The sequence below is a fragment of the Molossus molossus genome, unplaced genomic scaffold, assembly GCF_014108415.1.
Source record: "Molossus molossus isolate mMolMol1 unplaced genomic scaffold, mMolMol1.p scaffold_m16_p_11, whole genome shotgun sequence".
NCBI classification, from domain to species: domain Eukaryota; kingdom Metazoa; phylum Chordata; class Mammalia; order Chiroptera; family Molossidae; genus Molossus; species Molossus molossus.
In genome coordinates this window covers 40375947-40387135 of record NW_023425346.1, presented here as the reverse complement: position 1 = coordinate 40387135, position 11189 = coordinate 40375947, and the positions used below count along the sequence as shown (strand labels likewise).

Sequence of the window (11189 nt, the reverse complement as noted above, 5' to 3'; positions counted from 1 at the left end):
TTCTAAGATTTATTTTAAGTCCCCAAATATGGTCTATCTTGGTTAGTGTTCTATCTGCACTTGCAGTAAATATATATTCTGCTGTTAGTTGGAGTGTTCTAAGAATGTCAACCAGGTCAAGGTGGTTGATAGTGTTCAAATCTTATATATCCTAACTGATTTTTCTATCTACCTTTTTTTTTATCCTCACCTGAGGACATTTTTGCATTTATCTTCAGATAGAACAGGAGGGAGAAACGGGGGAAGAGAGAGAGAGAGAAACATCAATGTGAGAGAGAGAGAGACATTGAGCGGTTGCCTCCCACACGACCCCAACCAGGGCCGGGGACAAACTGTAACCAAGGCACGTGCCCTTAGCGGGAACCGAACCCAAGACTCTCTGGTCCATGGGCCGACGCTGTAACTGCTGAGCCAAACAGGCCAGGGCACTATCTACTTTTTTATCAGTTACTTGGAAAGGAGTTTTGAACTCTTCAGTTATAATTGTGGATTTATTTATTTATTCTTTCAATTATTTCTGCTTTTGTTTCATGTTTTATGAAACTCTGTTAGTGGTACAAACATTTTTAGAGTTATTATCTGTTCTTAATGAATCAACTCCCTTATCATTATGAAAAGTCCTCCTAATCCCTAGTAATATATCTTGTTCCAATGTCTTACTTGATATTAATATAGTCACTCCAGATTTCTTATATTAAGTTTACATGGTATGTCTTTCGTCATCCTTATACTTTTAAACTGTATTTGTCTACATATTTAAAGTGTATTATTTTTGGATAGCATATAGTTGGTCTTTTTAAAAAATCAATTTGACAATCTCTGCCTTTAAGTTGTAGTGTTTAGATTATTTACTCTTAAAATACTCATCAGTATGGTTGGGTTTAAGCTTACCATCTTGACATTTTTTGTTATTTGTACCATCTCTTCTTTGTTTATTTTCTTTGTGTTTTTGTGCTCCTTTGGATTACTTGCATAGCTTTTAGTATTCTATTTTTTATATATAACAGAACATTTAATTACATCACTTTCCCATCGACACACAAGTCATTTGATGATAATTACATTGGCCTTTTCCGTTAGTTGGCAGGAGAATCTTCTACTAAAGGCTCCCATGATTTCCATTGTATCAATATTCTCGCCAAACTTAGTTCATTTTCAGCCTGAAGAATCACCTCTTCTATTTGGCCACCCTGAAGTCATCTTCTAATTTTTTCACATCTGATTCTGCTTTAACCATATCCAGCTTCTCATTTATAATCTGTTCTGTGTACTTTCTGTATGCTGCATTTTTAAGGATTGGCTCAAGAACATCAAGAATCTTTGTGTACAATATTCTTAGCCTCTCATATGAAGTCTCACATACAGCCAATCCCAGAAGGCCGGTGGTCATCTTCCGGAAGCCCACCATGGCAGTGCCTTAGTATTCTACTTTTATTTTTATTATGTTTTCTCAGTTTATGCAGTATATATGAACCTTATCATACGATATTTTAATTTCCTTCCTCTTATCATGTGCCATTGTTCTAATTCCTTTTTTATCCACATATGATATAAACACCACTATATATATATTCCTTCTGGTATCACTTTTTTTTTTTTCCTACTTGGAAAAATTTATTTAACATTTCTGGTGGTATAGGTTTCTGGGAACAAAATCTTTTAGCTCTTGTTTGCCAAAAATTTTTTTGTTTTGTCTTCATTCTTGAAAGATATCTTCACTGAGTGTGTAAAATTCTAGGTTGACAGATTATTTTTTTCTTTTTTTCATCTAGCACTTTATAGACTTTGTGGATTGTCTTCTAACTTGTATAGTTTCTAATAAGTCTGTGATCATTGTTCTCTGTGTCCACCCCCCCCCCCCCCCCCGGCTGCTTTAAAATTTTTCTTTGTATGACTGGTTTTCAGCAATTTGATTATTATGCCCTTGTGTGGTTTTATTTAAGTTTGTTATAGTAGGCTTGGGATTTGTTAGAATTCTTGAATTTGGTTTTATCATTTTCTTTGAATTTGGAAACATTTTGATCCTTCTTAAAATATTTCTTTCTGTTTCTTATATCTTCTAGGACTCCACTTATATGTATATTAGTCTTGTTGGTATTCCCACAGACTGTTGTGGCTCTGTTGATTATTTTGGTCTTTTTTCCTCTCAGCTTTCTATGTTTATATCTTTAAGTTTACTGATGTTTTTCTTCTGCAGTGTCTAATCTGTTTTTTTTTTTTTTTTATCCTCACCCGAGGACATTTTTCCATATATATATATATATTTTTTTTCAGGTAGAGTGGGAGGGAGAGAGAGGAACAGAGAGAGAGAGAGAGAAACATCGATGTGAAAGGAAGACATCGAATGGCTGCCACCTGCACAACCGACCAGGGCCGGGGATAAACTGCAACCGAGGTACGCGCCCTTAGCGGGAACCGAACCTGGGTCTCTCAGGACCGCAGGCCGACGCTCTAACCGCTGAGCCAAACCGGCCAGGGCTCTAATCTGTTTTTAACACCATCTAGTGGAATTCTCATTTCACATATTATATTTTTAAACCTCTAGAGACTCCACTTGATTCTTTATCTCTCTTTTTTTTTTCACTTGAGCATATTTGTATCATTTATTAGATTCTTTCAAGTCCTTTAATACTAATCCTATCAATCTTGTCATTACCTTTACATGTTTCTATTTACTGATTTTTATGCTGTTTATTGGCCAACTTTTTTCTGCTTCTTGGTATTTCTAGTGCTTTTTGAGTGGATATCAGACATTGTGAATGTTATATTGTTGAGTGTCTTGATTTTGCTGTCTTACTTTATTTTTTTTTTAAATATGTTTTCTTTATTGATATTAGAAAGAGGAAGGGGGAGGGAGAGAGAGATAGAAACACTAATGAGAGAGAACATCGATTAGCCTCCTCCTGCATGCCCCTCACTGGGGATTTGGCTCACAACCTGGGAATGTGCCCTGACTGGGAAACAAACTAGTGACCTCTTGGTGCATGAGCTGACACTCAACCACTGAACCACAGCGACTGGACTGCTGTCTTACTTTAAATTAGTGTTATGTCTTGTTTAGCAAGGAGTGAAGACTTGTGGATCAGGTCAAGGCTTGTTTTAAGTTTTGGTAGAAAGAATGCTGGGTAGACTTTGAAGAAAAATTTAGCCTCACTACTAAGGCATAACCTCCTAGAGTCTCTACTGAATGCCCAGGGTAATTAACAAGGGCTTTACATTCTGGCAGATCAAAAGTAGAAGGAACATCTCCTAACCCTGTGTGAACTCTAGTAGCTGCTCATGTTACATCTTCCCATTCAATGTTTGTTTGGACTTGGACTGTTTCCCCCTTTGTACCCACTTAGTATTCAGCAAAGACTAAGAAGAACCCTTTGCAGACTTATAGAGCTGTATTTTTTGCATAGCTCCTTCCTTTTGAGAACTCAGCTTCCCAACTTCTAGATGTCATAGCTTCCCTGACTGCCAGTCTCTGTCTGACTCCTCAAACCTAGTAATGCTTGAGAAACCCTCTCCTTGTTGCATGGTCCAGAATATAACTCCAGGCAGAGAGCCAGGGAAATCATAGGTCCCAATCAGCTTGTTTCTCTTTTCTCAGTGATCACAAACACGGTCTACCTGTTCTCCAATGTGTGAAAATATGGGCTTCATATGTTTTTTAGTTGTTTACAGAATGGTAAGCCTGGTCCTTGATATTTCATTATGGTCAGAAGTAGAATTCTGGTTTGTTATTCTTATTATTGCTATTACTGTCTAATCCCTTAGAAAAACCTTTCAACAGTTTGCAATTTTTTTTGTATGTGTATATGCTTATGCATTAGATATCCCTGACTCCTTCTTTCTTAAATAATTGCCTTACACTGGCCTTTGGAATACACACTAATAAGATTTTCCTCCTTTCTTTCTTGCCATTTCTTTTTTTTTTTTCCTTTATTGATTTTACAGAGAGAGGAAGTGAGAGGGAGAGAGAGAGATAGAAACATTGATGAGAGAGAACATTGACTGGCTGCCTCCTGCATGCCCCCCACTGGGGACTGGGCCCACAACCTGGGCATGTGTCCTGACCAGGAATCGAACCAGCGACCTCTTGGTGCATGGGTCGATGCTCAGCCACTGAGCCACACTGGCTGGACTTGCCATTTCTTTTAAGACTTCATTTCAGGCTCACCATCCTCTTCTTGGCTGGGCCCACACCCACTTAAAAAAAAAAAATCTCATATTCTGTCCCTGGGACATCTTACCTATAACAGCATTAAAGGTCACCAAGGACCCTCAACCTTCTATCCCCAACCTAGACCTCCTACATATTCTAGATCCTCCTGCTTGCTTGGATGTCTCTAAGGCAGCTCAAAATCAAGTAATGAAATTGTAATCTTCTCACATGCCGTAGCCCGCGCCCCCAAACCTAGCCCTTTCCCAGTGTTTTATACTTCAGTGAATTATACCTCTACCATATCCAGTTGTGCTGGTCAGAAATAAGGGAGAGATCTTGAACTGTTTTTTGTTTTTGTTTTTTTAAATCCTCACCCAAGGACATTTTTGCATTTCTCTTCAGCTAGAGCAGGAGGGAAAGAAGGGGGAAGAGAGAGAGAGAAACATCGATGTGAGAGAGACACAATGACTGGCTGCCACCCACACAACCTCAACTGGGGCCAGGGATAAACCGCAACCGAGGTACCTGCCCTTAGTGGGAACCGAACCCGGGGCTCTCTGGTCCGCAGGCCGATGCTCTAACTGCTGAGCCAAATCGGCCAGGGTGAGATCTTGAAATGTTTCCTTTCCCTTCGTCCTCCGTCATCCCTGAATGTGCCTCTTTGTGTATTCTCTCCATCAGCAAGTCCTGTCAATTTTAACTTTTAATTGTTGTTACTCCATCCTTTTCTCACCATTGCTACTGAATTAGCCCAAGACAGATATCACCTCTTATCTAACTATAGCAGTCTTTTTACTGACCTCTATATATCTTCTCTATTATCCACCTAAATCTGTTCTCAATTCTTCAGTGTAACGTGATCTTCCAAAATGCAGATCTAAGCACATCACCTTAAATCCTTCTCCAATGGATTCTCATTGATTTTAGGATAAAGACCCTAATCCTTAAACAAGGCCTTAAAGGCTCTAATGTTTTGGCCCTTGCCTACTGCTCCTTCTTCTCTTACCACAATACTCCTCATTGTTCCCCAGCCCACTGGCTTCCTTTTCGTCCTTAGGAGATGTCACCTTCCTTCTTGCAATAGGATGGCAGCATATGCAATTACCTTTGTTTGGAATGTCCGCTCCCACTTTCAAGTCACACCCTTCTCCAGGTTAATTAATCTTATTTACCTATAGATTTCAGCTCATGTCATCTCTTCAGGAAAGTCTTCCTTTCCCTTTAAACGTGCACTTCGTGTATAATTTTATAAAAGTAATGATATCACTGCCACTTTGTTCCCAGGGAAAGTAAGCGTCATGTCTTCAGTATTAGGCACTACCTAAATATTTGTTGAATGAATGAATGAATGAAAATTGAGTCAATGATTGCCTTTATATTGTAGAATCATGAGCACAATGGATTCCTCATGAAAATTGTTGACCACTTCATGAATTATTGTCTAACATTTCATATATTCTAAATGAAGGTTTATTCATAGCCTTTTAAAAAATGAGAAAAATAGCATTAAAAGTAATAACACAGAAGAATTTGATTTCAAGGTAAACTTCCATTATGAGGGCAAATTTCTATGTTTTAAAAAACTATGATAAAAGGTTTCCCTCCTAGTTGCTGTTTGCCACTTGTCTCTCTAGGGGTAAGGGTGGAGGGGATGGAAGACCTAATTTCAAAATATTTAAGTCACTTTTCAACTGTACAGAGTATGTTATTTTCACAAAGGAGGCGCTAGTGTCCAGTTTTTGGTGAGGGAAATGGGCTTGTAGAGGTAGTTTTGACATCTCGCCCCTCTTGTGCACATGCTCCTGGAGCACTGCAGACTTCCAGTGTATATGCATTTCCATTGTCCTTTATTATCTCATGTGTGCCTAGTCCCACGTTCAGTGCTTTAGAGCATCATGATACTCCCTAACTGGTATTTCTAATGTTGCAAACATGCGTTACTAATCCTATTTTACAAATCGTACATGAAGGCCTAGAACAATTAAGCGAATTGCTCAAAGCCATAGTTAGAAAGTGCCAGAGACAGAATTTATGAAGCTCCCAAAATTTTACCCTTTCTACTACTACTTTGTGAGCCAAAACTTGGCTCTATCATGGAATATTGAGAGTTGTCTTTAAATCTGTCTGTTCCTTGGACTTTATGACATCAAATTCAGTGAAAGGACTTGCTTGTTAAAAAAAGAAATTGTTTCTTTAAAATTCTATGACTCATTCTTATGTAACCTTTCTATAGTAATTAAATTTTCATAGAACTATTTCATGATTTTATTGCTCTTGGGCATTGTGATTGTCAATTCTTTGGAAATCAATATAATTATTTTAATACTTGCTTGTTTCCAAATATTAAAAGCTAAGTAATTTAAGCAATTTTGCCTAGTTAGTTAGAAGATGATCTTGGTATTGATCAGCATACAATTCTACTGATGTCCAATAGGAAAGTCCAGCCAAAAGCTAATGCTAATGCTACTCTTGCTCACATTTGAATTATCTTCTTTAATTGTGAAAAACAACACACAAAACCAAGTTTATATTCTGCTTCTATATGACCCTGAATACAAATTGAATGGGAGATGATTTTTATAACTCCTTTCACTCTTTTAAATATTAAAATATATGGTTTTTGTTCTGCATGCCTATATTTATTTGCTGATTCATTAGTGTGACAAATATCTGTTGAGTGCTTCCTACACTTCAGGCATTATTCTAGGGAATATAATGATCAAGAAGACAGACAAAATGTTTGCACCATAGAGATTCTATTCTAGTGGGGAGAAATGGACAATGAAATGATGAAATTGTGATAACTGCTGATAGGGAAAAAGTATTCTGATAAAGATACTTGGGGAAGGGGCAGAGTTATTTTGGACAAAATGGTCATTTGAGGTCTTTTAGTGGAGGTGACATTTGAACCAAGACCTGAATTATGAGGAGGAGCAAGCCACTTGAAGAGCTGCCAGAACTACTTTCCAAACAGATACAACAGCCCTAGACGCAGGTTTGGCCTTTGGAGGAACAAGGAACAGAAAGTAGGTGCTGCTGAAACAGTTTATAAGGCTGGAAAAGGAGTCAGAGGCCAGATCTTGAGAATTTTAAATAAAATTAAAGTTACCTTCATTTCCTTCTGAAATAGCATCATTGATATTATCATATTTGCCTTAGAATTAACTTTATCTCCCTGGCACTATTTATTACTTATGCCACAGAGAGAGACATGTATTATCATAGAATTTTAAGAATTCAAAGGTTTCTTAGAAATTACCTGGCTCAACCCCTTCATTTTAGAGACAAGGCATCTTTAGCCCAGAAAGGTAAAGTGATCTGTACAAGGTAACTCAGCAAGCCCAGACAAGCGAGGTTTTGATCTCAGGCATCAGTATTACAGGGTCCGATGCTCTTTCCAGAAAACTTGTTTTTCAGAAAACATTAAAAATTTTTTCTATTTATGCTATTTCTGTAGCTCTCCTGTTTTTCATTAGATTGTTAAAAATTAATAAATTTTCATAATTTAACCAGTATTTAAGTATAGTTAATTGTTTTACATTTGAATTATGTATTTTTTTTTTAAACCATTGGCTATATTCTTATAAGAGCAGAGCAATGCAGATGATGACTTAGTACTTATCTCTCATTTGACTTTCATTGTGCCATCTGCAGAGGTTCTTAACCTGGTGTTCTTACACTCCCAGAGATCCACAAATGGGCTTTGTGGTCCTACTAATCCTCTGAAAAGGTGCACACCATTTAACATGCTTGTGATGATCACTCCTGATCCCCAAGAAACAGGCATAAGACAGGATTAGACAAACCCAATTTATGAAGAAATTCTGATGGAGGATAAGGGAGAGGAGGGAGCAGGAGTAGGTAGAAATGAGATCAGAACGCAGGTCTGATGTTTGCAAAGGGAGAACAGAAAAGAAGTTTTGGGTAGAAAGTCTCAGAGTGCAGTATAATTCCAGTAAAGTTTCAACCAAGCTGATGGGCTGGGACGGGGGTGGGGGGATCTCCAAGCAGGAGTTGCTCGGTGGAGACAACTTGTGTTGGGCAGAAAGGCACTGGCACCAGTACCCCTGTTATGCTTTGTAATTGGCTCCGAGCAGACCCAGGGAAAGTGTGGTTTTGCTGTGAGCACTGCCATGGATACAGGGAACAGCAGCTGGGACTGTCCACAGCTCTGCTCCAGGCAACAGTTGTCTGGACGGAGATCTGAGTCATGTGCTTTCACGGACGCCGCGCTGGGCTTCTGTGCATTCCTCTGGGGAAAGAGTCTGACTTCTGTCGTAGTCCCACTGTGTTTGGATCCTCCAAAAAGTTCAGAACCACCAACTGTTCTGACACCTAAATGATTAAATGTGGCCCTCAGAAACCAAAACAGGGACTCAAACTTATCACCACAAGTCAGTAAACAGGGGTTACTCACCAAACCATTGAAAACTGTGGCATTGTTTCTATTATTTCTTTATGAGTGGCAGAGACATTCATACTTTTCATATTTTTATTTATCACAATGAAAGCAAGCAGCGTCAGAAGACTGGCTGCAGGGTTATACGATAGGATGTATCTGTACTGATCTTTCAAGAAAAGCACTAAAGAGTCAGAGCATGGACGATGGAGACAGAATTCCTGGGTTCATACCGTGATTCCGCCACTGATGAACTGCTTGTTGGTGGGTAAAATACTTAATCTTTTCATGCCTCAGATTCCTCACTTCTAACATGGATGCAATGAACAGTGCCTGCCTCTTCACATTGTGGAGAGGAGACAGTGAGGTGGTCTCCAGAAAGCCCCTCACATGTGCCTGGCACACACGATAGACTCGTGGGCACGGAGCACGGCAGTGTGCTCCACTGGGGCAGATCCAGGAATCTAAAAGGTAGAGTCAGGGGGTGGATAACTGCATGAAGCTCAGATCCCTCAAGCAGAAGGATTCTTGGAAGAGTGAGCTCTTCTAACACATTTAAAAATTATTCAGTGAAAAGTGTCTTTGGGTTGGTAGTATCTGAGGAGATACTCAATTTTTTTTCATGGTGCTTATTTGTAGTTTTAATTTAAGAAATGATAATGCATTACATTTTTTATTTTATGCCCAATTCTTTAATACTTCCACTTTAAAAAAGCAAGTTACAGCTACAAAGGTGATTCTGCAAAGAAATGTATTATTCTATGTGAAATATTATTACTGCTATTATTGCACAGATATTTAAAAAGTTTTCAGTCTTGTTCTATAGAGCTTGACCTTTCTTGGTGACTTTTCTATTCGGGTTGATACTGCCTTTCTTTCTTTAACAACTTCTTTGATTTCTCACAGCCTATATATTTTTAAAAATATAATCCTTTAATTCTCTACCTCCTTGGTATATCCTTTTTTCACTATTTCTGGTCTAAATATTTTTAGTAAGGCAAATATAATAAAAGGTTAAATGTACAAATTATTTAGTCCAGTGGTTGAAAAATTACAGCTCAAGAGCCAAATCTGGCCAGTAGCTTGTTTGCATAAATAAAGTTTTATTGGAACCATGCTTCTTAGATTACATATTATCTGTGGCTATTTTCATGCTACATAATGGAATTCAATAATTACAAAAGAGACTGCATTTACTGTCAGACCTCTTGCAGAATAAGTTTGCCAACCCCTGATTTAGTTTGCTCAACATTTTAAGAAGCATAAGAACATATTTAAAAGTTTTTGTTTCTTTATTAATTTTTAGAGAGAGGAAAGGAGAGAGAGATGAAACATTGATGAGAGAGAACATCGATTGGCTGCCTCCTGCATGCCCCCCACTGGGGATCAGGCCCACAACCTGGGCATGTGCCCTGACTGGGAATCGAACCGTTGACCTCTTGGTGCATAGGTTGATGCTCAACCACTGAGCCACACTGGCTGGGTTCATAAGAACATATTTAAAAATATCTAAAAACAGGATAGCTTCATCCCTCCGCCCTCACCCCCATCCCCGCCGGGATGGTAGGTATCTTTTTTTTCTTAAATTTTATTTTTTTCTTTATTGATTTTAGAGAGAGAAGAAGGGAGAGGGAAAGAGAGATAGAAACATCGATGAGAGAGAACATCATTGGCCGCCTCCTGCATGCCCCCCACTGGGGATCAGGCCCACAACCTGGGCATGTGCTCTGACCGGGAATCGAACTAGCGACCTCTTGGCGCATGGGTCGACGCTCAACCACTGAGCCACACCAGCCAGGCTAGGTATCTTTTAATTTCACAGATAAATAAGCCAGGTTTGGGAGGAATTAAATACGATGCTCCAGAACACATTGTAAGTAAATGGTAAAGCTGAGGTCCAAACTCATGTCTGTTTGGCACCCAACTTCATAACCAGAATAGCTTCTTGAGGGTAGGAATTGTGCCTTACTCATCTCTTTATCTTTAGTAGCTAGACTAGAGCCAGGCTTGCAGTGGATACTAAACATTTATTTGCCAAATTGAATTGATTACATTAGTTTGAAAAATTAAATACTTAAAATTGGAAAGAAATTCCCTCCCACTATGTTTTTACTAAAGTTGACACTAGAGTAAACTAGCTGGACTAACCCATTAGAATGGCCATTATAAATAATCTTCCTGGGGTGGTTTAATACATTAGAAAAACAGTATTTTTGTAAAAAAAAACAACAAAAACCTATTAGTTTAATGGAATAATATGTTTGAGAGAGAATACTGGACCCCTGCTGCTGCTTTTAATGTTTTGTTTTTTATGCTGAAATTCCTTTAATAATTTCTTAATACTTTAGGCATAATAATTCATCAAATTTCTAGACTCAAATGCTTGATGCTCTCCAAATATTTTCAGTTAAGTGTATTCTGGTTTGGATTAAGTAGAAAAACCTTTGTATCTGGTTATATATGAATTATGAAATTATCTAAATCTTGCTATATTGCAACAAAAGGTCAAAATGTTTTAAACTATTAGTATTTATTAATAATTTGTATCAAAACATTCCAAAGAAAGGAATCTAACTTTAAATGCATGATACTTTTAAACTATTAGGCTGTGGGTTTCTGGTTTTTCTTTTGTTAGTCCAT

At 38.1% G+C, this 11189-nt stretch overlaps 1 pseudogene; it reads right to left on the bottom strand.

Annotated features, from left to right (window-relative positions):
- Positions 1-1076: 1076 nt before the first annotated feature.
- Positions 1077-1408, bottom strand: LOC118625857 (annotated as a pseudogene).
- Positions 1409-11189: the final 9781 nt, after the last annotated feature.